We start from the raw sequence: 27,469 nt of genomic DNA on the forward strand, positions 1-27,469 counted from the left end.
TCTTGAACAGTAGTCTGACTGGAGGACCGAGGCCAAATCTAGTGACATCCTTGGAGGCTCGGAGCTACTATTTCAGGGATTCTGAGAAAGTCCCATTAACCTTTAATCCTCTTGCATTTCCTGGGAATTTCAGAGTTAGAGCCTCAAGCTTTGGGTTAAGATTTTATGTTATTAGTGTTAGTGTCAGTGAAAGATCAGGAACCAGTCCCTGAGGAGGGAAGAAAAATACAGGGACCCTGAATGCCTGGGACTAAGAGAGATGGGGGGTGAGGAATAACAGAGGCTGATCCATCTGAGACATCATTCTGGGAGAACTGAAGAGAAGTGGCCTGATACCCACTTTTGAGCAGAGCTGGCTCTAACGAGGTAGAAGGGGGCAGGGACCAGCGAAGGGCAGGGGCAGCCTGCTGAATATTGATCTCGACTGTGCCGCTGCCACTGTGTGTGGACTCGGTACCAGGAGACAAGTGTCATACTACCCTGGGTCTCATTTCCTAAGCTATAAAGTAATGGGGTTTTGGGTGTTTAGATATTTATTTCCTTTGTTTGAGAGGTTTAAAAAAAGGGGTTCTAAATTGGAAAAGTGGCAAGCTGGGCTCTGTGGAGACAGGTTTGAGAGGGCCAAGTAAGGAGGGTACAGCTCACATCTGCTTGGATGGTTTATTTGGCCTGTAGTCTCCTCCCTGGCCCTTTACTCTGGTCGGTGGTGCTCTTGAATTTGGGGAACAGCCTCACAGCCCGATGTTTCCTCATTGCACCAGCTGATTCTCAGACCTTCAAAGGCTTTGCACTATGTAGATTCCTACCACATAGCCCCTCTGGGGCTTGAGGAGGGAAGAGGCACACATAGTCTAAAGGGATGTTTTGAGATTTGCTAGAGAACATTTTTTTAAACTGCTGAGCTGACAATGCTGATCTGAATGTCATCCACTATTTTACTATTTTTATTTTGTAAATGATTAATGTATTAAAAAGAATCCATGCCCTATATGCATTAATTGATTTTACGTGTATGTGTTTGATTTAGTTCCTGGGTGGAAAAACATCTTTGCTAACCAATTTATGGTCCTTCACCCGGGATTATATGAGAAATTGATTTAGGTCTCCTCATGAATCCATCCATATGTGGGGCATCAGCCACATGCAGACTTCATGCAGGAGTTGGAGATAAGGATAAACAAAATACAGCCTCCGCTTTTAAGAAACTCAGTATAGTGGAAAGGAGATAGGTTATGCAAATAGGTAATTGTAATTTGAAGACATAAATGATACAGTGGAGGTGGCAATAGAGTGTCATGGAAACGTGTAGGAGGGAGGGGCAGGCTCTGCTTGGGAAATTAGATGAAGTTTCAGAGGATGTGTGATCCGGTGATAGTGAAGTCACAATATGTAATTTGCACGTTATATTTCTAATGTTTTGAGAAGACATTCGATTGTTTGAGGGCTGGGCAACAAACCTCTCCCCTTCTCTGTGCTCCCTCTATAACCCAGCAAACAATTACAGTCAGCTGAAACCCATCAAGGAAAATAGTACGGGGTTAAAAGTAAAAGCTGCTCTTTGCTGACTTGGGTCAGCTCCCAGTAGCTGCAGAGAACACTTAATTTTAACTTTTTCTGATTAAGGCTTTCTCCATCGGCTCCTTCCGTGGAACAGGTAAGCAAAGCAAGCCAGCTAGCAAACGACGTCACAGATCTTGTATTTCAATCTCTATGCTTCTGGCGTACTTAGCAGGATGTCATCTGCCTGGTGTACAAGGAAAATAAAATTGCTTGTGTGCGGCCCTGGTTACAGGGAATCAGGAACGAATTCAATCCTTGGCTTAGAAAAATCTAATTCTCTTGACGTATGTTGAAGTCTGCAAAGCAGTTATCTTTCTGAGCAGCTAGATGTAACCTGGAAATGCAGCTCCTAATAGCCTTGGTGAGATGAGTGAAGTTTCTGTGATTGTGGTTGGCACACACAGGTCATGTAGGGTTTGATTCCCTTGCTCCCAGTCAGCCTGTATCTGCAGTCCCTTCCACACTCTCCATCTACCCCACACATGAGTGGCTTGATAGTTTAGAAGGATACATTCATAGAAATTGATGAAAGTGGCCCAGGAAGGCCACTATTCTATTATTATTGTGGTAAGAAATGTTATCAGGGCTTGATGGAGCCACGCTCTCTTGCTGAAATATTTTGTGACGAGGAGTCTTGCTGTTTACTGGGCTTGCAAGGGAAGTGGGAGAGAAGTTGAAAGGGAAATTAATATGAACTGTAATTGATATAAGGTCAGTCACAGGATGGTGGGAGGGAGCAAAGTTGAGGGATGGTTTGGGGGAGGGGTGGGAAATATTGCTCTGAAGTCATACTAGGACCCTTTGTGGTAAGAAGTGTACTTTGTGAACAAGGGGTCAGTTGGTCGGTTTGGTTTGATTATCATCAGCATTTCAAATTGAAATATGTGTTGGTAAACATGCAAACAGATTTGGTGGCACCATTTTATCTCTAATATTCTTTGCATGTGACAGTTAATCCCTGAAGAAATTCAGACTCCTTAGACAAAAGGCACCTCAGCAGCCACTGCCTGTAATTATACTTTAGACTTGGATTTCAGTTCAGCATTTGTGGTTTCTTTTCTTTTCCCTCCTTCCTTTCCTCCTTCTTTCCTTCCTCCTTCCCTCCCTTCCTCTCTCCTCCTTCCTTCTCTCTTTCATTCTTATTTCCTTATGACTTCAGTGTATTCTTCATATCCCTTGCCTATCCCACAATTTTCATAAATTAAAAGGGTAGAATATTTTTTAAAAATCTTTTTCTTTATTTCCAAAATTGAACTAAGGGTCAGATTTATTTATTTATTTTTAAGATGCAGTGCCCTGAATAGCATTTGAATAGTGTCTTTTTTTTTCCCTCATTATCTTCTTGCTCTTCCAGCAAATTGTCTTAAGGACCATTGTGTTTATTTTGTATTGTCCTCATCTATATTGTTTTATAGGCTTCTAATTAAAATTTTTCATATTTTATTTTTAAAGTATTTTTATATCTCTTTTAAAAAATGTACATACCCTAGACAATAGCAAAAACATTCAAAAGCCTAAATTAACATGTGGTCAGAGGAGGACGCAACAGAGATAATGACCATGGAAGTCTAAGAAGAAAATCAGGCCCTGGAATTAATGATGACTTTGTTGTGGTGAAAGCAGCAAAAGAGATAGGAAGATTAGGTAAGATATTGGAAAATTAGGATCTGGAGCAACTTCTTGGAAAGTGCTTTTTTGAAATTTCTAAGCATTGTGAAAATAGGACTGTCTTTATTTTCTGTCTTTTATTCTTGGATCTTCAAGGACCACAAAAGTGTAGGGGCAGAGAAAGATCTTTGTAGCTTCAGCTTACTAGTAAACTACTTCTGTTTCTAAATTATTTCCATTTCTAATACCCCTTTTCTCTTAGTCCCCATGTTGCAATTTTCAGTCCTTCAAGACCCACCTCACAGTTAACTCTCTCAATGAAGCTATCTCTTAGTGCCCTGGCTGAAAGTCCTGTTTCTATTGGCCATCCTCTAAAACAGTGGTTCTCAAAGTGTAGTCACTAGACTAGTAGCATCAGCAGCACCTGGGCACTTATTGGAAATGCAAATTCTTCCCCGTTTTTCCCCCAGCCTACTGCGTCAGAAACTCTGGAGGTGAGGCTCAGCAATCTGTGATTTAACAAGCTCACCATGTGATTCTGATCGAAAAGCTCTAAAATTTAGCATTCTGTCTCGTATTTACGTGGGGAATGTGTAACATCTGCTCCACTAGATAATGTGCTCCTGGAAGGATGTCTATGTCATATTTGATTTTTAGGCCCCTATGAAAGGTAAAAGACATTGAAACATAAAAGTCTGTAGATGAATGGGCATCATAGGGTATTGATCTGATGTAAGAAAGAGAGAGGGGAACAGAGCCTAATCCAGTTTCTCAATTTTCCAATTTGCCTTCTGTTTTGACTGAATGGACCGGATAATTACTAAATACCTGTTTCACTTTATGGCCAAAACCCTGTTTTGTTTTATGCAGTGTCTTTCTGAACACAGAATAGATGTGCTCCCATGTTATGGTCACTAGATATGTGTTCACTGATGATGATCTGCCCGGCAATTGCAATACTGTTGCTTAGAGCTTTTGTGGAGTCTGTTGGTTAAATTTAAGTAAAAGGCAAATCTACTTTAAATATATAGAACAGTCTATTAAGCATTTTTGTTCTTCAGAAGACACTGTTCCATCCCATCAAAACAGACTCTCACTTACTTCAGGTGTTGCCTGTGAGGCGGCTGAGCCCTCTGGGTGTCTAACCTTGGCCTCTTGTCATCAGCTATTAAAACTGCTAAAACAGAAGAATGCTTAACCACTCCAGCTGTTAAAACATTAGTACATGCTTTGGTGAGCTCAAATTTAAATGCTTTGAACAACCCTTTAGGGGATCTTCCTTCTCTTTTTTAACTTAGAGTATAGTCAAAATTCAGCAATAGTTTTAACTTTTTCATTTACTGGATGTGCTCATATTTCTCCATTTTTCCCCCCAAAATGGTCCAGTTAGCCATTAGTATAAGGATTAATTTTTAAGCTGTTAGTTTTGTGCTTAATATTCACCAGTAAAGACTCTGATTACTTTTCTTGCTTTGCCTGCTGTCTGTTACTCCAAGCCTTTATAGCTTTGTTTCTTTTTTTTTCTCTAAAATTCTAAATGATTCTTGTAAGGTGGAACAGGATAGTATTAGCCAAAAAGGAATCAGAGGGATCCTTTTCTTCTTACCAGTCTTATAGATCTATGGTGCAATAACCAGCCCACATCCCATCACTGTTTCCTGAACTCTACATTAATCCCTTTGTCTTTCTTAACTTCTTTTGCACTCACATTCTGTGTTACACAAATGTCAGCTTCTTATACATTCTTTACTAAATTTATAGTATTTTCGTTCAAATTTTCTGGTTTGCTAATTCTTCTATATATTCTCAATTTGGGCTCTCCTTAAGAAATACATTTAATGTTCCCAAATTTTACAGCTGAATTCCTTTTCTTTCTACAGAGCTCCAGATCTCTGTTCTACCTGTATTCACCTTGGTTATCTAAGGTCTTGCTACTCAAAGCATGGTCTGTGTTTCAGTATCATTGGCATTATTCAAGAAATGTCAGAAATGTTGGATCCTGGGCCCACCTCAGACCCACTGAATCAGAAACTGCATTTTAACAAGATTCCCCAGGTGATTCCCGTGCACATTAGAGTTTGAGAAGGACTGTTGTAATAAGCACCTCACACTTAATTAGGACAAAACAGAATTTTGGATTCCTTTTTTCTGTGCACTTCCTACCCAGGTGCTCTTTCCTATACCTGCTCCCCTCCCACCCCAATTTATTTCTTCCTTCAATCCTCTCATACACTCCATTAGAAAGTCCTATAAGATCTATCTCTGATATACATTACAAAGGCATCCATTGGTATCATTCTTCATGACAACTACCATTGTATTACGTTCATTATTATCACTCGTCACTACTTGAGGTTATCTTCTCTTTCTATACTTATTTTTTGTCCTTACTCCATCTAGAAGGTAAAATCCTTGTGAGCAGAATCTTGTCTGTTTTGTTCATCTCTGTATCTCTAGCACTTAAGATGATGAATGGCATGTAGAAGATGCTCAAAATATTACTTGAATCAATTAATGAGGCTTTTCACATTACCCAGAAAACATCTATCATGGATTAGATGCCCCATGACAATGTGAACAGTTGATGAGTTGGGATTCAACACTCTCTCTGGGTCCCAAATTCTGATACAGAGAAATGTTGCATACTGAAGAAGGAATTTTCATTCTGAGCAAACTTACAGGTAAATTAATAATCAATACTGAGAGTCAAATCGTTTATATTCACATTTAGTCACATATCAAATGTGTGATTCTGGTTGTTATTTAATTTTGAGTTTTCTCATCTGTAAAAGGAGAATATTATATTACATGTAGGCCATCTGCCATATATCTTCCTGATTGAATGTATTCTATGAAAAATATTTAACCTACCCATTTTCTTACCATAGTTTTCAATAATTATCTGGTACACATCAGCTAATTGTCTGGTACATATCAGCTAATAGGCTATTTCTGCTCTCGTATTATTGCTACCAGGTATTATGTTAACTTTGAATCAATTATGATTTTTTTGTTTGTTTGTTTGCGGTACACGGGCCTCTCACTGTTGTGGCCTCTCCCGTTGCGGAGCACAGGCTCCAGACGCGCAGGCTCAGTAGCCATGGCTCACGGGCCCAGCTGCTCCGCGGCATGTGGGATCTTCCCGGACCGGGGCACGAACCCGTATCCCCTGCATCGGCAGGCGGACTCTCAAACACTGCGCCACCAGGGAAGCCCTCAGTTATGATTTTAAATGGAAGCTGAATATATTTAATTACAAAATTTTGAGCGGTCCAGGTTTAATTTCACCAAAATTGCATCAAACTGGGACACTCTGAAAAATGATTTACAAAAAGGAAAAGTAGTGTGAATAAAGCTTTGATATGTACTAACTCACCTATTAAGTCCTATTCTTGTATGCTTGGTATGAATTTTCTCTATTTATTGTTCTTATCAACAAAATAAACTTTATGTAGCCCACATGTACATGGATTTCTGACCATGTAGCCCACAGTTAAAAAAACAACGCTCACAAATTTTGAAGGCTTTGGACTGGAGGTTCTCTAAGATCTCCATTTTAAAACACGTAAATATATACACATAGGTTGCTTTGAATGGCTTATTATTTATTTATTTATTTTTAGCCATGTTGGGCCTTCATTTCTGTGCGAGGGCTTTCTCTAGTTGTGGCAAGCGGGGGCCATTCTTCATTGCGGTGCGCGGGCCTCTTACTATCGTGGCCTCTCTTGTTGCAGAGCACAGGCTCCAGACGCGCAGGCTCAGTAGTTGTGGCTCACGAGCCCAGTTGTTCCGCGGCATGTGGGATCTTCCCAGACCAGGACTCGAACCCGTGTCCCCTGCATTGGCAGGCAGATTCTCAACCACTGCACCACCAGGGAAGCCCTGAATGGCTTATTAAATACATAGAATAAATTATAGAAAAAAAAACCAAAAACTCATTTTCACCAAGAACTTTATTGAATAGCGTATTCACCCTTTTGTTCCACTACCTTCTGCCACTTTTCAGGCAACTTCATAATTCCATCTTCCCAAAACTTTTAATCTTTTTGAGCAAAGAACTGTTCCAGGTGCCTTTTACAGTCTTGCAAGGAATTGAAATTTTTTCCATTAAGAGAATTTTGTAAAGACCGAAATAAATAGAAATCCGAAGGTGCAATGTCTGGTAAATACGGTGGATGAATCAGAACTTCCCAGCCAGGCTGTAACAGTTTTTGCCTCGTCATCAAAGAAACATGCAATATTGCGTTATCCTGATGGAATATTATGCGTTTTCGGTTGACTAAATCTGGGCGCTTTTCGTCGAGTGCTGCTTTCATTTGGTCTACTTGGGAGCAGTACTTGTTGGAATTAATCGTTTGGTTTTCCGGAAGGAGCTCATAATGGAGCACTCCCTCCCAATCCCACCATATACACAACATCACCTTCTTTGGATGAAGACCAGCCTTTGGTGTGGTTGGTGGTGGTTCATTTCGCTTGCCCCACGATCTCTTCTGTTCCACATTGTTGTACAGTATCCACTTTTCATTGCCCATCACAATTTTTCTTAAAAACGGAACGTTTTCATTACGTTTCATTAGAGAATCACATGTGAAAATATGGTCAAGAAGGTTTATTTTGCTTAACTTATGTGGAACCCAAACATCAAAGCAATTAACATAACCAAGCTGGTGCAAATGATTTTCAGCGCTTGATTTGGATATTTTGAGTATGTCAGCTATCTCCCACGTGGTATAATGTTGATTTTCTCAATTATTGTTTCGATTTGACTGCTATCAACTTCAACTGGTGTACCTGACCGTGGAGCATAGCCCAGTGAGAAATCTCCAGCACGAAACTTTGCAAACCACTTTTGACACATTCGATCAGTCACAGCACCTTCTCCATATACTACACAAATCTTTTTTTGTGTTTCAGTTGTGTTTTTACCTTTCTTGAAGTAATAAAGCATAATATGCTGAAAATGTTGCTTTTTTTCTTTCATCTTCAATATTAAAATGGCTACACAAAAATTCACCAATTTTGATGTCTGTTTTTTAAATGCATGCTGATAGGACAGCTGTCACATACAGTCTAACAAAATTATTTCAAATGAAGTTAAAGACAACTAAGTACTACTAGAGACATCTTATGGAAAAAAGGAATGAACCTTTTGGCCCACCTAATACATAGGCTTTCCAGGCAACATGAAGAAATAGGGACCAAATTTAGTTTCCTACATGAAATAATTAAAAACCAGATTAAATTTATGAAAGACTATTCTTGAGATACCGATCAACAAATAACAAGATGAGCCCTAAAAGTTCCTGATTACTGCCTAGGCTGCAGTTCAGGGAAGGAAAATTCAAATGAGCACAGTGCCCTCCCTGAGTCAAAGAGATGGAGCTGGTTGTCTGGGGAAGCCAAGGGAGCTAGAGCCATAGAAAGGAGAGAGCTACAGAGACGGGAGCTTCAGAGACCTGAAGGTCTCCATCAGATCTTCCCTTGAGTATTGATTAGTGCATGTGTGAGGCACTACTAAGGCCGGGGAAATAACCTTCCGAAATGATTCGAGGGAAGAGTGCTCAGAACTGACACAGGGCCAGAAATAGTAACTGCTCCATTAGCTACAGTAGAAAACGTCATAATTCATAAATACATTGGATTGAATAAGCAGAAGGGTTTTGCTTCAGTGGTGTGGTAAAATTAGGCCTAGCCTAAATACTGATGTATTACTACATAACAAAACTTAAAAATAAGACCTGAAAATAGAAAATTGTTTCAAAGTAACTTTGTTCCAGAATAAAGCTCAAAAATATCTACAGGAAAACCAAAACATCCAGGACTCAACAAAATAAAATTTACAGTGTCGACAATTCAATAAATTATTAAGAATGCAAAGAAGCAAGAAAATACAACACATAATAAAGAAAAATTAATCAAGATCAAACACAAAATGTCACAGTAGACTGAATTAGTAGATAAGAACATGAAAACATTTATTTTTTCTGTATTCCATATTTTAAAGAACCTAGAGGAAGGGTTAAGCATGTTAAGTAGGGGTGTAGAACATGTAAAAAAAAACTCAAAGTAAACTTCTGGACATGAAAACTATAATGTCAGAAATGAAAATCTATTCTTGATGTGCTTAACAGCTGATTAGACATTGCAGAAAAAATATAAAGGAATCTGAAGACAGAGCAATAGATGCTCTCCAAAATGAGTTGCACAGAGAAAAAGCCCCCCCCAAAAAAAAAGGAACAGAAAATGAGTTGTGAGACAACTTTAAATGACTTAGTGTATGTGTAATTGAAGTCCTCAAAAGAGAGGAGAGAAGGAATTGGGACAGAATGTTTTAAAATAAATTTTGTCTGATGATTTTGTTTGATAATTTGTCTGCTAATCATGTCTGATAATTTTCACACTTTGAGGAAAACTGTAAACCCACTAGTACAAGAAGTTCAAAGCCCAGCAGACCCTAAGCATATCATAATTAAAATGTTTAAAATCAGTGACAAAGAGAAAAATAAAGCAGTTAGAAATAAGATGTTATATACAGTGAAACCAAAATAGCAGACATCTTGTTGGAAAACAATGTAAGCCAGAAGACAGTAAAGCAATGTCTTTAAAGAGCTGAAAGAAAGAAAGAAGGAAACAAAGGGAAAGAAACAAGGAAAAGAAGGAAAGAAAGAAAGGAAAGGTAAGGATGGAAAGAAAGAAAAGGAAGAAACAGACCTAATACTATACCCAGAAAAGTCTTTCAAAAGTGAATGAAGGGAGTTCCCTGGTGGTCCAGGGGTTAAGAATTTGTCTTCCAATGCAGAGGGTGCAGGTTCAATCCCTTGTCAGGGAGCTAAGATCCCACATGCCTTGAAGCCAAAACCAAAACATAAAACAGAAGCAATATTGTAACAAATTCAATAAAGACTTTAAAAATGGTCCACATCAAAAAAAAAAATCCTTAAAAAAAAAGTGAATGAAAAATAAAAACACTTTAAGATGTAAGAAAAGAAGTAATTCATGACCAACAGACCCAGACTATAAGAAATGTTAAATGAAGTCTTAGAAAAAAAAAAAATTCCAGATCAGTAGAACAGACACAAAATTGATAAATAGACCTACACCTATATGCTCCATTGTTTCTTGTTAAAGGTATAAAGTTTATTCAAGAAAGATAGGACAACCTTTTCAAGAGTTGAGGCTGCCAAAGTAAAACGTTCAGCCATACCTTGCATAATAGTAAAATATTAGAGTATAGATTTAAATCAGAGACAAAAGTAAAATTTCTATAAACAAATATGGGAGAAAATCTGTATAGTTTTTGATTAGGTAAAGCTCTCTTAGAAAGGATACAGAAGCATGGTGTTTACAGAAAAAAATTTGAGAAGTTGGTCTTGTTCAAAGTTAAGAGAATCTGCAAAGTTAAGACATCCCATAGACTGGGAAAAATATTGGTGTAAGTCACATATAGGACAAAGGACTTTTATACATAATATGTAAAAATTCTCAAAATTCAAGTAAGAACCATTTTTTCAAAAAATTGGGCAAAATCTTTGAATAGACAAAGCATAGATATATGAAAGCAAATGAACGCGAAAAAGATGCTCAACACTGAATTACTAGGAAAATGCCAATTAAAAGTACAATGAGATATCACTACAAACCTATTAGAATGTCCAAAATGAAGAAGCATGAAGATATCAAGTGTAAGATGTAGATCAAATGGAACTCTTTATACTCTGCTGGTGGGAATGCAAAATGGTACAGACAGTTTGTAAAACAGTTTGACAGTTTCTTACATCATTCAGTATATACCTAGCAAATGGCCCTGCCATTCCACTCCTAGGTACTTACCCAAGAGTAGTGAAAACATAGGTCCAGACAAAGGCTAGGTCATGGATTTTCATAGCAGCTATATTTGTAATAGGCCCAAACTGGAAACACTGGACCTGCTTATCAAGAGGTGAATGGATATTCATTCTATATATAAAAACTTAACATCTGCTAATGGAATGCTACTCAGCAATGAAAATGAATGGACTACTTACACATGCAGCAACATGAGTAAATGTTTAGAAAAGAGTTAACACTAGGAGGCTTGAGACTGCTGTCCTTAAAAAGACATGCTTAAATGTTTGGCCCTTGGTTGGAAACTGGGAGCTTGAATTTCGAGAGGGTTTCCACCATTCTCAGAACTGTTAAAAAATGACACAGTGTACCTAAACTGTTTGTGCAAACAATATAGTTTATGTTGAACACCTGCCTTCCTTCTGAGAGTCTGGAATTTTCGTTCATATCAGACAGATACTGCCTACATGACCAGCCCCCAGTAAAAACTTCAGGAACTGAGTATCTGATAAGCTTCCCTGGTAGACAACATTACACATGTGTTGTCATAACTTGTTGCTGGGAGAATTAAGTGTATCCTGTGTGACTTCAGGGAGAGAGGACTCTTGGAACCTTGTGTCTATTTTCCTCTGGACTTCATCTCATGTTCCTTTCCCTTTGCTGATTATACTTTGTATCCTTTATCCTGCAGCAAACCATAGCCACCAGAATGACTAGATGAATCCTGTGATTGCACCTAGCAAATCATCAAACCTAAGGGTGACGCTTGGACTCCTGACACAATAATATTATCTCAAAAATGTTAAGCTGAGTGAAAGAAGCTAGACTTTCCCCCCTCAAACAGAAGAGTACATACTACACAATTTTATTTATATATATTTATAGATATTTATCATATATTTATTTAAAATATTTTAAAATATTCATTTATATATATAAATATGTATAAAATTCTAAAGAATAAAAACTAATCTATAGTGACAGAAAAAATCAGTTGTTTCTTGGAATGTTAGTGGGGTGATGGTGGGAAGAGAAAGGGGCATGAGAGAACTTTGGTGGATGATGGGTGTGTTCATTTTCCGAATTATGGAGATGGTTCAATAAATGTATACATATGTTAAAACTTATCAAATTGTGCAAATTAAATATATGTAGTTTACATAGGTCAGTTATGCCTGAAGGAAGCTGGTCTTTTTTTTTTTTTTAAGTACATATCACTTTCTATATAATGGGTAATATGTTCAGCACTTTCTGTGGATTGTTTTTTTTTTTTTTTAAACCTCATGAGGTAAGCACTAGTATTATTCTCAGGGGGCTGAGTTTTAGATAAGCAAAGTTACTAACCACAGCACTCAAAGTCAGAGAAAAAGCCTGAACCTCAAACCAAGTCTGCAGAGTTCCAAAGCATATTATTTATTCACTATTTTAAATTTCATAGATGAGTAACTGAGAAATTAACTTTGGTAATTATTTTGATATTTCTCTCCTATGAAGGATCTTCCACTGGCACTTCAATTTGGGCATTACAGGATATCCTTAGTTCAAATTTGTGTCCTCTGGCTCTTTGGCTTTTTAAACATCCAGGCCCTGCCATGATGGCCTTAGGCCTTTGAGACAGCAGAGGCCAATGGCTCCTGTTTCAGAATTCACTTACCTGACTCCTGGTTTGCCTTTACTAAAGGTTCCTTACTTCATCTCCCTGTCCCTTCAACCCTTGATTCTGTTCTCCAAGTCCCAACTTCTGCTTCAGATTTCCTATTGGGTTATGGATTCATTTGGTCCCTTTTCATAAGGTCATTAACTTTGGCTCTGTCCACCATATATTTTTACTATTGAATCTATGGGATTCTTGGCAATGACAGCACCCACTGCTCTAGGCAAGAGACCCTCTTTCCAGCCCTGCATGACTCCCATAGCTCAAGCTAAACTCCTGTTCTAGAGAAGAAAAATCAGACACTAAGGTCAGTAAATCAGATGAACTTTCAAAGATTAAGCTAAAATTAAAAAAGAATGAAAAAGACTGTCTGCTCCTCTGTTTTGGTGTATGTTTAACTTACTGCTGTTTGGAGCTCTGCTGTACATCATCTGCTATTGTCACATTTGTCGTATCAATCAAAGGCACCTATGAAACTGCCAACTCCATCCTTTTTATTCAGCAAGGATGTCTAATTCTGCAGCTATTAATAACCTTATCTGTCTTAGTTTATCTGTGTCTTTTCCAACATTTTGATTCCTGGTACTGATATGGCTTGTCAGTTGCAGATAGAGGATGTTAGGAAATTAAACAATATTGGTTGTAGCAGATGGAAGTAACAGGGAATGATTTTCATGGTGGTGCCTGGTATGTGCATTGTACTGTAAATTAAGTGAGGTATTTTCAAATGGAGAAAAAAGATCATTTTCTTAAGAGTGTAGACATGAATGTTATCACTGGATTGTGTAAGAAATAGTTTCACAGATATAGGAGATAGTGTAATCGCCAAAAATTTCATGTCATGCCATAGACTTACAGCCTGGCCAGGACTCAGTTCACATTTAATTTATCTTTTCCACATCTAATAATACTAAGGATCAGAAGTGAAAGTAAATTCTTACTTCAATAGCATTTGGAATTTTAGGTTGACATCTAAAATTGCGCTTCCAAAAGTCTCATTTCTGTGGAGCCAGGGAGTCTATATGTGAAGGTCAACTGCTAAGTATGTTCTTACACCTGGGCTGCAAGTCTCTGCCCCATGATCTTTTTTTTTTTTTTTTTGCGGTACGTGTGCCTCTCACTGTTGTGGCCTCTCCCGTTGTGGAGCACAGGCTCCGGACGCGCAGGCTCAGCGGCCATGGCTCACGGGCCCAGCCGCTCTGGGTCATGTGGGATCTTCCCGGACCGGGGCACGAACCCGTGTCCCCTGCATCGGCAGGTGGAATCTCAACCACTGCACCACCAGGGAAGGCCCCCATGATCTTTCTTAATTAATGGATACGATACAGGAGGAGAGGGATGCAATTTCATGGCAGCTTATGGGAAGGAAAAAAATCCTTGAATTTTATGGTAACTTAGTTTAATGATTAGGCCAAACTCTCTGTCAGGATTTTTTTTTTTCTCTCTCTTTTTTTCTTTTCTCTTAAAGAGAAAGATTGAAGACTCGACCATTCAGTATAGCAAGAGAAAATTTTTCTTAATTTTACTTGTATCTGGTTAATCCACCTTAGACTTTAAAATAATGAAATAAAACAAAAATACATAAATAAATATATAAAATCAGAAAATTTACTTAATTTCTCAAGCCCCCATCTTCTTCCTCCTCTGTATAGTAGAAATAAGTGGGGGGGGGGGCGGCGGGTGGAGAAACCAAATGATATATTGTATGTAACCAAATTTAGCACTGCTCATGATTTTGGCCCAGTTTGTTATAGCAGGAAGGGTGGGTAGGAGTAGTTGCTCAAAATGAGTAATTGCTTAACTTTTAAAAAGAGAACAGTAGAGGTATTAATAAGAATACTTTTGCTTGCAAGTTATGGAAACCCAAGTCAAACTGACTTAAGCAAAGAGTAGACTTGGCTCATTTACCTTTAAAGTTTATGGGTAGATTTTGTTGGTCAGGGCTGGATTGAGGGGCTCAAATGATGCCTTTAGATTTGTTTCTCTCCTTCTTTGTCATTTATTTATGCTTTGTCTCACATGGGATCCACTCTTAAGCATTCTCTTCCTAGAAGGTGACTCCTGGAAACTCTATACTTAAATTCTGATGGCTCTCAGTCCAAATGAAAGAACCTCTTTTTTCCCCCAAACAATTCTCCAAAAATTTTATTGGACCAGCTTGCATCCTAAGTCTATTCTTGAGCCAGTGACGATGGAGATTGATTGCTCTGATTAGCAGGCTTGGAGCAAATATGTATGTCAGAAGTCAGGATGTAGCTAAACCATTCAAACCATATACACTAAGAGTAGTAGGGAAGCGTTCTTGAAGGGAAAATGTGGATTATTTTTTCTAAAACAGAATAGATACTGGGCAAGAATTAATAGCTGATAATTATATAGTGCTTATTTGGTGCCAGGCACTGATGATCTGAATGCCTTAGATATATTAAATTACTTAATCATCAAAATAACTAACTTTACAGATGAGGGAATTGAAAGGCAGAGAAATTAAGTAATTTGCCCCAAGGTCATACAGCTAGTAATGAGCAGAGCCAGGGTTCAGATGCAGGCAGTCTGGCATTAGAGTTTATGCTGTCTAAATCACTGGGGAACATTGCCTCTTGAAATTAAAAAAAAATCTACTACCACTCAGGCTCTGGAATTGCAACTATTAATTTTTGCCTCTTTTGCTTATAAGCCGTTAGACACGGGTAAGACCTTGATTTTATTCCTCATCTATAAAATAGTGGTGCTAATATTACCTGGAAGTTATTCTTTTTTATTTATTTATTCTTTTTTATTTTTGGCTGCATTGGGTCTTTGCTGCTGTGCACGGGCTTTCTCTAGTTGCAGTGAGCGGGGGCTACTCTTCGTTGTGGTGTGTGGGCTTCTCATTGTGGTGGCTTCTCTTGTTGCAGAGCATGGGCTCTAGGCGTGCAGGCTTCAGTACTTGTGGCTCGCAGGCTCTAGAGCACAGGTTCAGTAGTTGTGGTGCACGGGCTTAGTTGCTCCACGGCATGTGGGTGCTTCCCGGACCAGGGCTCAAACCTGTGTACCCTGCATTGGCAGGCCGATTCTTAACCACTGCACCACTGGGAAGCCCTACCTGGAAGATTAAATAAATAAATATATTGCTAGCATACAGTAGGCACTTGACAATTGGTTACTAAAATGGCAATCACATTGACATGCCCTGGGGCGTTCCAAAAAAATCCCCAGCCCTCTGAATTCCTGAAACACATCTATCATGGAATATGAAATAGTACTGTCTCCTCTACTTACCAGGAAAACGGGTAAAAAGTAGATCTTATTCCCTTCTGCCTGATTACATTTTAGTGATTGTCTCATCACTGATTTTACATTAAATACAGAGGTGTGACTAAATAATTCTGTCTTGCAGCATAAATTAAGAAAACGAATGTGCTTAGAATTACACTTCCCCTTCTCCTTTTCCTCCTCCTGGTCAACATAAGATACCGTTTACTGAACACCTACACACAGAGTGTGACACATCATTCTGTTCTAATTTTCTTGGCTTTTTCTAAACTGCCTTTGTTACAGAAAGGAAATAGATCACTGAAAAGTATGACATTTCCTTCCAGTAAATAAATAGGGGTTTATATAACTCTTGAAAAGAGATAGTATAACTATGTATTTTAGTAACATTTTATCACAAATATTGGTGACAGGAGTTTTCCAAACAGGAACCATATATTCAAAATAGTGAGACGAAGCTGTTAAATTTTGGAAGAAAGAGGCAACTATTGTTTGTTTTTCTGTTTCTTTGGCTACCTGTCAAAATATGTTTTCTTTTCTCCTTCATGTATAATCTTGCTTTTCTTCTAAAAGAGAATTTTACCATCTCCTTTAAGGAGTCAAAAATGATAATAAAAAATATTATGACATATTTCAGAGTCTGGCTGTGTGAACAGGTAAATAATATAGTTCCTGATAAAATTCTGGGGAACCAGAAAATGGAACTCCCTTCTTCTTTGATTAAAAGGGTGTTTGGGAGATAATATTTAGCTGAGAATGTGGAGGACACCAAAAGGCTTATCTTTTCACATGAAATGCCTGGGAATAGCCCATGACATATTGCTTAATTTTTCTGATTACATAGTCAGAACCAAAATTTCACTTTGCCTGGCATCTGGTAATCTATGATCAACTGAAACCTGCCAAAGTAGACTTTCCATTTGAGTTTCTTTGTCCCCATATTCTCTGAAATGTTGTACAGAGAGAGGCATTATCAGTGTCTTAGGCAGATTTTGGCTCCAGTACTGGCTGTCGGTATGTGTGTGCCACTGGGAAAGTTATCTAGGAGGCAGGTCAGTTCTCCAGATGACCTGTTAACCAAATAATCAGCTTTTGCCAAATTTACGTAAATTTTTTAAGTTTAAGCAGAATATGAGTTACACTAAAGTTGATATGCTGAGAAAATGGTCAAAGAATTTTAAAAATGATAAAAGTTTCTGTAAGAAATGCTGTTTTCCAACCAACATTTTCCCTTTTCATACATTTTAGATTGTTTCCACTCCTGAATTTGGATGCTTTTGACTGTCATTTTGTACTTTTTTAAACTTTAAGCATTTTAAATATGCTGTTGCCAGCATCTCAAATGTTGTCAGCTTTCAGTTTGTATCTGTAGCCATTTAAAATTTAAATTCAAAAGCATGTGAAATTTCAACTTTGAATGGAATTAAATCTTTATCTTAGATTAAGTCCAATTTTCAGTTATTTAAAGTAGATTTAATTATATTAAGTATTTAAATTAAATTGAGAATTTAAACATAAATCCAAAATCATCTTGAAGAAATAAAAATAACCTAAAAAAATCTCATCACATAAGAAAAGCAGAAACTCTGTTTCCTGATAAGAAACAATTGGGATAGGCCAATGTGTTACAAGTTTATTGAAATACTGGACACAAAGAATTTAAAGGTTCAAAGTGTACAAAGAAAGTGAGACTGTTCAGAATATTTTGCTATGCTAGATCATAATATGATTAGTGCCTCTAATACCTTGACCATAAATCAGAAAACTTGAGGGAAGAATTTTAGAAATAGACTAAAAAAATCCTAAAATTGCTAAAATCTGACAAAACAGAAATAATGTTAACATGAGTTTAGAAATCAGTAGAAACTGAGAACTTTCCATAATACATGCTAAAAAAAGTTTTATTAGCAGAAGTCAAAATTCCACCTCTTTTTCAGCTTTTAAAGTATTCCTCCTTGATTTTCAGTTTCCTCATCTATTCAAACGATAAAAATCATTTTCATTGGGCTTCCCTGGTGGCACAGTGGTTGAGAGTCTGCCTGCCGATGGAGGGGACAGGGGTTCGTGCCCTGGTCCGGGAAGATCCCACATGCCGCGGAGTGGCTGGGCCCGTGAGCCATGGTCGCTGAGGCTGCGCGTCCGTAGCCTGTGCTCCGCAACGGGAGAGGCCACAATAGTGAGAGGCCTGCGTACCAAAAAAAAAAAAAAAATCATTTTCATTAAACCAGTGAATTTTATAGAGAGAACAAATTAGACATTTAGGAATGTCTAATTAATTGCTGAATTAATTTTAAGGACATTAGCCTACTGCCAGTTGATAACTTCTCTAAGCCTCAGTTTCCACATCTGTAAATTGAGAATGACAATAACATAACCTCCTTCCTTCTTTGTTCTCTCACCTACATTTCTCTTGTACTGTTTATGTATTTCAATGAAAGTATCTTGTTTCATCTCTATAAATATTCCCAGGGCCTGACACATATAGAATAATAATATTAATAATAGCTTATTTCATGCCAGACATTGTGAAAATGTTTTACCTAATTATCTCATTTAATTCTGAAAAAAAACCAGTGAGAAAAGCAATACTATCTTCTCACCATTGATGAGGAAACGAATGCTCAAAGAAGTGACTTATGTTATGAAAAAGAGGAACAGGTAGCAGATACAGAGCTGAACTTCAAATACAAGCGGTATTATCCCATGTTTGTTGTACTGAATTCCAAAGTGTACTAATAGACTTTCTCTCTTTCTCTCTCTCTCTCTCCCTGGTATATGGTACAGTGCTATGCTATTTTCTGGTTTATAAGCCCCTCTCAAGAGGCTAATATGGCATGTAATGCAGATATTTCCTTCAGTGTATATGTGGACTGACCACATGAAGATGAGAGAGAAGGAAGGTGGGATGGGCAATGTGACCAAATGGTGAATTAAAAGAGAAGGGAATGAAAAAACACCTACAAGGGAAGGCAACTACCCAAATGTGCTTATGTTTTGACCTACAGTAAGATTAGTGTGGATTACTCTGAATCCAAGAGAATTTCTGGGTCATTAGTCCTCATTACTTCTCACTAGCTTCTGTGGAATTACATCAAGTAGATTTGTTGAAGATGTATAATGAGCTAGAGCCACAGACACCACTCTCTCTCTTGTTTGTAAGAAGGTCTTGATGCCTTTGCTATCTGCAGTTTACTGCTATGAATGTGGTGAATTTACACATTCTGAAAATTAACAGAGAACACCTGCAAATCCTTTTCTAGGCTGAAAGCTCACCTGATGTAAAGCGTTAGCTTGTCCATTGAAAAGGACTTGTATATTTATCTGTCCCTTAAACATTTAATGTGCTCTTACTGTGTTTCAGACTGTTGGCCTTAGAGCTACAAAGATGAAAATGATACTGTTCCTGCCTTTTGGAGTTAATAATCTAAAGGAGAGACAGACAAACAGGAAATTACTATGTAGTCAGATAAGTACAATATAAGAGATACAAGGTAAAGATAATTTCCAAATTACTGAGAGCTTAATTTGTGGTAGACATTGTCCCAGCGTTTTATGTCTATTATGTAATTTTTTAAAATAAATAATTTATTTATTTATTTTTGGCTGCATTGGGTCTTTGCCACAGTGCGCAGGCCCCCCACTGCAGTGGCCTCTCCCATTGCAGAGCACGGGCTCCAGGCACGCGGGCTTCAGTGGTTGTGGCATGTGGGCTCAGTAGCTGTGGCACGCAGGCTCAGTAGTTATGGTTCACGGGCTCTAGAGCACAGGCTCAGTAGTTGTAGTGCGTGGGCTTAGTTGCTCTGCGGCATGTGGCATCTTCCCGGGCCAGGGCTGTAACCCGTGTCCCCTGCATTGACAGGCGGATTCTTAACAACTGTGCCACCAGGGGAGCCCTGTAATTTTATTCTTATAAAATTCTATGAGGTAGTTACTCTTATTATGCCGAATTAAGATGAGGAAACCAAGACACAGAGACTTTAAATAACTTGTCAAGTCACAAAGGTAGCAAAGAGATAAACATTTATTTGAATCCAGATAATTTATTATCAAAGTTGGGGTACATAAAACACTGTACAATATTACCTCTTGTATGGGAGTACAAATAGGGGCTCCAATAGAAATATAAATCACATTCTAAAGTTATAATAAAGGCTGAAGACTTAAAATAAATTTCTGCCTTTGGGAAAAGAAATACAAAATTAAATATGCATGTTTCAATTGAGACAATAGCACACAGTGCTTAAGAGCTAGACTACTGGGTTGTATCTGGTCTTATCTATTTATTGCTATCTGTGCAATTTAGGATAAATAATCCCACTGAGTCTTAATTTCCTCATCTGTAGAATGGAATAATGTTAATATATAGCTCATAGGCTTCTGCTGAAGGTTCTGTTGATGAAAAATTAATCAATAGTTAATCTAAGAAAGAAATGGAAAATTTTTATTCACACCAACTTGGGAGACAATCTTTCAGAAAGCTCTGAGGACTGTTCCACCCACTAGATATCAAAGAACAGTTATAAAAGTTTTTGAGACAAAGGGTTATCTGCATGTACAAAGTGAGTAGTGGGTCATTGTGACCCTTTACAAGATTAAGAAGGAATGTTATTTCCTAAGGAGTTATGGTTAATGTAGATGCACAATCACACTAAAGGGGAGGGAGGAGGACCAAACAGGCATTGAAAAATTTTGTTTAAATATTTCTTGACTTGCCATATGAATTTTATTTCATCAGTAACATGAGATTATGTTGCAAAGTACTTAGCAAGGTGATTAGAGATTAGTAGGGAGTAATGAATAAATACTAGCTTTTATTAAAGGCGATCAAGGAATTTACAAATTATTTCTTTACACCATAGAAACTAGTACCATATTCATTCTGTCTGAGTTTTGAGAGGAAGTAAAATATGGTAGTGGTGAAGTAACTGGTAAGGTGGCTAGTGGGGCAAAATATCAAAGAAAAATATAACAACCAGAGGGGGGAAATGGTTTTAAGATAAATTCTAAGCTAAATAAGCCATAATTCAAAATTGAAGAAACTTTATAAATTTGGATTGACTTAAACTCTACTTAAAAGACAACAATTTACAAAATGGCAGAATGAGGAGCTCAAGGTACTGCAAGAAGGATAAACAAAAAGATCTACACCTAGATGCATCACAGTCAATCTGTTGAAAAACTAAAGACAAAAAGAAAAACTTGAAAGCAGCAAGAGAAAAACGACTCAACACGTCCCAGGGGGATTAACAATGTGAGAAATGGGTTATAACTCATCAGAAACAATGGAGCCAGAAAGCAGTGGAATAACATTCTGCAATAAAGACTGAGCAAATTTCTTGTGAGACCCTTTACATTATACTATCTGATGTAATCCTGACCAAAAACTTGTTAAAGTTTTCTTTTTCCTTGTTCCTGTTTTACAGATGGGAGCACTATGAAACCAAAGAGAAGTTAAATAAATTACTTGAGGCCGTATAGCTAGTGAATGGGACTTGAGCCCAGATCAGCTGGATATCTGCCTTCCCATGAATTTTCTTTCCTTTAGTCTCCGTGCCTCCAAGCTACTCTCTTTTGAACTAATCTTTTGAACTAGTGCTGCTGCCTGGACCCTCCTAAATATCACTTTCTTCACGTTACTTTATTATTCAGAATCCTTGAATGGCTTTTTGTTACCTATAGCATGAAGGCCAAATTCTTGAGCCTGATTTCTAAGGACTTTTAAAATTTGGCACTTAAGTACCACTGAAACATGATCTCTTAATATTTCCCAAGTTGACAGGTTTATCTCATATCTGCCAACCCTTTTCTTTCCATCAATTGAAACCTTCGTTTTTGGGGGGCAGGGGCATAATTCAGAGCTCATGTCTTTTCATTCTTCTTTGCTATTTCTCCACTCTTTCTTTATGGCCTTCCTTTTTACATACCTCCATTACCCTATTTGAGTGTATGTGTTGCCATATATATAAAATTTATGTTATGTATATGGCATATATATGTATATAAATATAACTGGATTGGAAGCAAGCTCTCTTATTTTCCATTATATCTTTAGCAGGACTTAGCACAGGACTTTCTCTGTTATAGCAGCTTATTAAATATTTATTGAATGATGCCTTATGGTTTCTGGATTAAAAAATTAAATATTAAAATCAAATAGTAAGAAAAAAATCACCATATCCTGGTATTTAAAGTGGTCCCATTTGATTGGAAAATTCTGTCAGTCTGGAATCTTGTTAAAATCAAATCTGAAGGAAACAAACTTTTTTCTCTTTTCTTGCTCTAGTCTTATGAGGCCGCTATAGTATTTCAGAACCAACACTTATGAATTTCTTCTCAACCACCATTGCTGTGGATCCAGGGAAAATCAAGACACCTGTTAGTGGTCATGGACACTCACAGCTCATAAATTTGATAGCTAACATGGTAGCCAGTTGCAATTTGATGGGACAGGTATGGGAAGGTTTTTTCAAATTTGGAATGTAAAACATTCTGTAAATCTCATGCTTATTATGAAGAGCAGGTTGATCCAATTAACTGACCCCCAAATAGATTCTATCTTAGATATGTCATAAAAGTAGTGTGAAGGGTTATTATTCATGGAAAAGTATTTGATTTCCTAGTGGAAGCTGAACACTTAAAAATTGCTTTTTGGGTTTTTTGTTTTTTGTTTGTTTTGTCTGTGGATCTGTTTACTTCTCAAAATGTGGTCTATCTTTAAAGACGCAGTTGGGTCAGTCACTAGTATGGATGTCTTTCTGTTCTTCTTTTTCCTTAAAACTCCTTTCATCTCTTTCTCACCTCTCTCACTTTGAAAAAAAAAATCAAGAAACATCCTTTGCTGGTGTTCATACATACTAGTTTCATATATTCCATTAAAATTTCTATAACTATCCCATTCATTTTTCTAAGTCACCCTTCTGACTATATATTCATTCAATTTATCAAAAGTAAAACAGAGTTAAATGCTGTGATTAGTGACTGGTAATTGATGTTGGTTCTCTGCCCAGACCCTGATTAAAGTTCTTATTGTCTAAGGTAGGTGAGGAGAGAGGGCTGTGCAGGAAGAAGACGGTGAGTTCAGGTGAAGAAATAGGAGGGACATTTTTTCTTGGAAAGTGTGGAGGCTGGGTCTTCATATTTTCAATGTTCTCCCATTTTTACCTGGATTGGGGCCAAAAAGGTATAAGGGTGTGCCTATAATTATTGCTATCCTGGAAATCTCAGCCAGCCAGAGGAGCCAGAATCAATACTTAAGGCAGAGCAGATACCTGTGAGGTGTATCCAAGCCACAGTCATGGGACTACATGGATTTGGATTACACACCCCACAGCTCTCAGCTGACAAATTGTATGGACATTTTTCTTAATCTTGCAATAATGTGATCAGGCATTTTTTGTAAGTGAATAGTTGGACTCATACCACTCTTTAGAAGGATTTTATGCTACTTAATTCCTGCTATATGCCAGACACTGTCCTACCTGCTTGAGATACCCACTGGTGAATTAGATAGGCATAGACCATTCCTCTTACTGCTTAGTTTAGTGGAAAGAACAAGTGCTTCTCTTCTTGATTTTTTTCTATTTCCAATCAATAAGAACAAAAACATTTACTCACTATCAAAGTTGTTTGTCTAAATTATGGCAATCAACAAAGCATAAAACCCTGATATTTGGGTGGAGTGATCTAACAGTAATAACAACTACAACAAAATGTATATAGAACTTTGGTATTTATAACATACTTTCACCTATGTGATCTCTTTCAACCTCATTGAGTCCCTGATTCCTCATCTGGAAAATAAGGCATAACAGTATCTATCTTGCATGAATGGATATAGACAGACAGGGTCTATCTAGGGTCATACCTGCCAACTGTGAAGTCAGCATTTTATAGATGCTGAACCTAAACCTTAGAGAGGATATGTGAATTGTCCATGGTTGGAAATAAAGTCAAAGGAAAAAAAAAAGACTTAAAATACAGTTTTTGGACTCTAAAGTCTATGGTTTTTCCATTATATGTCAGTTGTTGCTCAATTGACCCATCAATTAATTAGGAGTTGGGAGTATCCCCTCGGAACTTCTCCAGATGTAGTATTCCAGGAAAGCTGATCACATTTCACTCCTTTTGGCAGCCTATATAATAATAGTGCAGTCAAACAGAAAAGAAAGAGGAGAGACAGAGACCGTTACTTTAATGTAAGAATACAATTCATTAACAAGCTGACCCCTAGAAATAATCAGTTTGGTGCATATTCTTCTAGTCAATATTTTAGAATGCATTAACTTTCCAGGCTGTTCTTTCTTGAGCCTTAGTCACAGGGAGCTGTTTTTGCCTTTGTTCCATAGAATATTAGAGCAGGAACTGACCTTTGAGGCTACCTAGTCAAATCCCTTAGTATTCAGATGAAGTCACAGCTAGAAAAATGTATCTATAGACTAAGGCAAAATCCTCAAAAGGGAACACAATTAGTAACTTAATGAATTATTTTCTACAAGTAACTGTTTGCTTACAAAATAAACATTCTATGGCTTGCCATAGGATGATCATTGAAAATTCATCTGAGTTTAAATTGAGATAAGATTTTGATATGTTACATCATTATTTTAGGCCCAACAGTACTTTTGCTGGACCTGATACATGGTAGGCTCTCAAAAATATTTGCTGTGTGAATGAATGTAGCATGTATGATCTATGTATATGCTTTAAACACAATTTATTAATCGAAGACCATTTTCTTCATATGTAGTCTCATCATCATCATCATCAGTGAAACTTTATTGAATGCATTCCGTATACAATTGTCATAGGAATGGAAAAGAAAGGGTATGGTGTAGAAATATCAATCAGTTGGAATTGAGTAGTGTAATGATTAAGGTTTGAGTATGTGTGTGTGTTTGTGTGTGTTCACCGGGGAAGGAGATGGTGGTGGGGCTTATGAAGGGGAGAGAGCGGTGTAAGATGTTAACACTTGTGAATATGGTAGTGACATAAACTGATAAAGGAAATAGAAATATAGTGATGAATATTGATCACATTGCAGGAGTCCAGTTATAGGAGAAGTTGTGGTAGTCAAAAATGTCAATTATTTTACATAGTAAAGTGAAAATAAAAGAGTCACTGAAAAAGGTACTGGACTAGTCACCAGTTTTTAAATGTCAACAGCATAGAATCTTAGTAGAGTAATAGCAACACGCATTGAAAACTCACTATCTTCCACCCATGATTACAAGCACTTGACATGTATTCAGTGTCTTCATCCTCATCACAGCCCTATGAGGTGGGTGATAATATCATCCCCATTTTACAGATGAGAAAAACGGAGCTTAGAGAGTTTAAATAAATTGTTCAAGGTCACTCAGCTGTTTCGTGGAGGATCCAGGTTTTGAACTCAGACAGTCTGGTTCCAGAGTCTATGTTCTTAGTACTTTGTTGTACTACCTACTAGAAGCTTTATTGTAGAAGGAAATTTAGGGATCATGTAGTATAATAAGCCTCACTTTACAGATGAGAAACCCAAGGCCCAGAGAAATTGAATGGTTTGCCCAGGGTCACAATGATTTTGTGACAGTCTGAACCATGACAGTTTGTGTTCATGTGTGCAAGGCTGAAATAATTGGAGACAGTTACGGTAACATTAGTCTGCAGGTACCATGCACTTTTGTTATTGTTGCTGTTCACAAACCTGTCCTGAGAAGCTGGGAAAATGGAGTAGCCCACAAAGTTTTCAAACTTTCTTTCCTGTGCGAGGTACTTAATTTATTCTGTGAATGAAAAAATCATTCTTGCTTGCTCTGGATAAATGACAGTTTCCTTTGAGGAATACACAGCATCAGTTCTTTGGATACTCAGGTTTCTATGTATGAGAAAAGACAACACCAAAGAAAAAGTGAGTGGTGGCTCCGTGCCAGGGCAATTAATGAAGGACGCAGGGGATTGAACAGGTGGTCTTAATTCTCTTTTCTCCCAGGCAGCACCCTCCACCTCTTGACACTCCAGAAGGAAGTCTGTCCACAATATTCCCAGGAAAGAGATTCTACAACCTTCCTCTTCATTGCTGACAAAATAATAAGAAAGACGAGAAGGGCAGATCTGGTACCATTTCATCCTTCTAACTAGAAAAGCTCCTCTGGTAAATGTCTTGAGTCTGACTGGGACATGCATATCAAAGAGAATTTGGCTAACCTGAAATGTCGTATTTCATGGGGAGTTCAACAGGGCAATTTATCACAATTGACCCTATCAGAGAGGGACCAACCATCCTTAGTAGACCCGGGGTTGCAAAATGCCACCACATTTGGCCATAAAATTTATCATGGCAGCAGATCTATAGTCAACACTATGAACTGTGAAATATGGCAGTGCTGCTGGGATATTTGTCTTTGTTGGGCCAGACAGGTTCACCTTGCATTTACACTTAGTCCACATTCATACCCCAGCACCATCTATAATGACCCATCAGGACAATCTTCTTGGAAACACGACTTACAGCTCCAGTAAGCTGGGAGAGGAGGAATGAAAGCCTGTACAATGCACATATTTTGGGGGCATGCTGTTAAAATGTTGAAAAATTTTCCAGTGACGCTTTTATTTTCAGATAATTATTTTAAGAAAAGTAACACATTAGAAGGGAATTTAGACTCGACAAATTAACACCATTGGAGACACATATGTTTACCTTTTTTTTCATTTTCTCATTTCACAGAAAATAAGCAAGACAGGCATAGTGAAATATCTTCTTCATTTCTGAGTCCCTCCTTGGGCAGAATTATGAGCATGGCAAGGCTGGTTATCAAAGTTGATGCCTCCCAACTCTGTTCTCACTGGTATGCTGCTTCTGTTCCTAGTATTCTTGGAATCTCTGCATTATCACCTTTTCCTAAACTCTGCTCAAGGCAGTTCTTTACCCCACTATGTTGTAAGGGATAGATATGGCTTCATATCATCTGACTTCTTTTATTATAATAAATTTAAAATTATTGAATTAGAAGACTTTGGCATTTCAATTCTTAGCTTCACCCTTGTTGTGATAGTGGTCGGACAGAAGAACTATCAGTTTACCCTGGAGTATAGCAGATTGCACATTAGGCATATCTTAGGAGAAAGCTCAGAATTGGGTATTACGAATTTTGGGTTTGAATCTGATCTCTGTGATTTGTGCTGATCGATGTTGGGCAAGTCCAGAAACCTCTGAGAGTCTCAGATCTGTGGAACTTTTGGGTAAATAAAAGCAACTCTTTTTCAGAATCGGTGTGAAGATAAAATAGAATTTTATACATATCTGTATATATATATATATATATATATATATATGTATATTTTTTTTCATAAATTGAAGGGCATAATAAAGTGATTTTTCTTTGTTGTAGAGGCAACAGAAAGAGAACTGGATTGGGGGTCAGAATTTGTGTGTGAAAATTCTAGCTTTCCAATTACTAATTGTGTGATCTCAGGCAAATCAGTTAGTTGCTCTGAGACTCAATCCTTCCATCTGTTGAAATAATGAGAATAACTGTGAAAAAGGCATTATAAGATATATGTGACATCCTTTGGAAATTCTAAGGGTAGTAT

Source organism: Lipotes vexillifer, unplaced genomic scaffold (genome assembly GCF_000442215.2).
Source record: "Lipotes vexillifer unplaced genomic scaffold, Lipotes_vexillifer_v1.1 scaffold841, whole genome shotgun sequence".
In the NCBI taxonomy this organism is placed as follows: Eukaryota; Metazoa; Chordata; class Mammalia; order Artiodactyla; family Lipotidae; genus Lipotes; species Lipotes vexillifer.